The sequence below is a fragment of the Petaurus breviceps genome, unplaced genomic scaffold (assembly GCF_028583685.1).
Source record: "Petaurus breviceps papuanus isolate PSGF00001 unplaced genomic scaffold, PetGlider_PUasm1.0 90602, whole genome shotgun sequence".
Classification (NCBI taxonomy): Eukaryota; Metazoa; Chordata; class Mammalia; order Diprotodontia; family Petauridae; genus Petaurus; species Petaurus breviceps.
The window spans coordinates 1,444,013-1,445,819 of NW_027187283.1; the positions used below are offsets into that span (position 1 = coordinate 1,444,013).

The following is a 1,807-nucleotide window of genomic DNA, read 5'->3' on the forward strand; positions in this document are numbered from 1 at the left end:
AAACTGTATGCAGGCGAAGAAGCAATAGTTAGAAGCAAACATGTAACAACTAATTGGTTTAAGATTAGGAAAAGGGGAATAACAAGGTTATGTATTATCACCTTATTTATTTAACTTATAAGAGGAGTAGATTGTGCAAAATGCCAGACCGGATGAATCTGGACTTAAGGTTGCTGGGAAAAAATATTAAGTATATTAAGAATTGATAGTTGTCTCAGGCCCGATGGCTTCAAGGTTGCTGCGGGGCTCCAGGCCACTGGCCATCCAGGCCTTGAGGGCCTGTGGCCCTGCTCAGTGGCCTCTAGGTCTATGGAGGAGGAGGTATCTCTTCTGATGAGGAGCAGGCTACAGTCTTGGAGAGAATGATGGCCTCAAGGAATGATTTGGATCCATACAATATACTATCCCCAAAGGCAGCTCCAGGTACTAAGGAGGAGCCCAACCTGGCCCCTTCCATCACTGACAAGTGAACAGTGGGCTGTATCTGTGAAGAGGACAACAGTGCAGTCATCTGGTTTTGGCTTCACAAAGGCGAGACACAGCGTTGCCCTAACTGTGGAACCCATTACGAGCTGGTACCCCACCAGTTTAGCCACTGAGCCCCTGAACTGGTTTACTTGAGATGTGTTATGTTTTCTTCCCTCCAATAAAAGACTAGCCATTTCCCTGGCAGTCCCGTAAAAAAAAGGGATATTAAGAATTTCAGATATAGAGATAATATCACCATGATGTCAAAAAGTGAAGAAAATTAAGAAGCTTCTTGATTTTGGTGAAAACATAGAATGTAAAAGCTACCCCGAACCTTAACATTAAAAAAAAATTTTGGCAGCAGGTCCAAACACTTTCTGCTAAATAGAAGACATTGAAGCAGTGTCAGATATATTCTTGGGCACAAAGATCAATGCAGAAAGTCATTGCAGTCATAAAATTATAAACAAACAAACAAACAAAAATTGTTCCTAGGGATGAAAGCTATGGCAAATCTGGAAAACAATAATAAAAAGTGGAAACATCCACTTGTGGACAAAGAATTATATAGTCAAAGCTATGGCTTTACCTTTAGCAATGTATGACTGTGTGAGCTGGACCATAAAGAAAACTTAGCACTGCAAAATTGATGCTTTTGAATTGTGGTAGAGAAGACTTTTAAGAGTCCTTTGGACAGCAAGGAGAACAAATCAGTCAATATTCAAAGAAACTATTTCAGGCCACTCACAGTAAGGTCAAATACTGAACCTGAAATGCACATACTTTGTGCACATAATGAAAAGATGGGACTCATTAGCAAAGATCCTGTTGTTAGGAAAGACTGAAGACAGAAGGAAAAGGGTGTGGCAGAGGATGAGATACATACTGGAATGGATACAATGAATATGAACTTGGAAAGATTTGAGAAATGATGGAAGATATAAAAGCCTGGTGTGTTATGATCCATCCAAGATGAGTTGGACAGGACTGAAGCACTGAACAACAGCCTAATCTGTAGGAGGGGAGAGGTGGGGGTGGGTGTTGGGGGAGTGATTCCCCTGCAACAGATCCCGGCGACTAGCCCCACGGCCCTCTCACTTACCCATCCTGGGTCTTCGGTCGTCACCGGCCCCTCACGGGGAAAAACACCAGACAGAAGGCGGAGGAATGAAGCGGGGTGGTTTATTCTTCTGCGATTACATGGTAAGCCCGCGAGCTCTTTCACGCGAGGGCTTATATACCAAATCTAAGCCAATCACAACGCAGTCTTACATTTATGGCCTTATATGGTACCAAATCTAAGCCAATCACAACGCAGTCTTACATTTATGGCCTTATA

The 1,807-nt window shown here is 42.7% G+C and overlaps 1 pseudogene; it reads left to right on the forward strand.

Annotated features, from left to right (window-relative positions):
* Positions 1–223: 223 nt before the first annotated feature.
* LOC138142710 (cytochrome c oxidase subunit 5B, mitochondrial pseudogene) lies at positions 224–687 on the forward strand (annotated as a pseudogene).
* Positions 688–1,807: the final 1,120 nt, after the last annotated feature.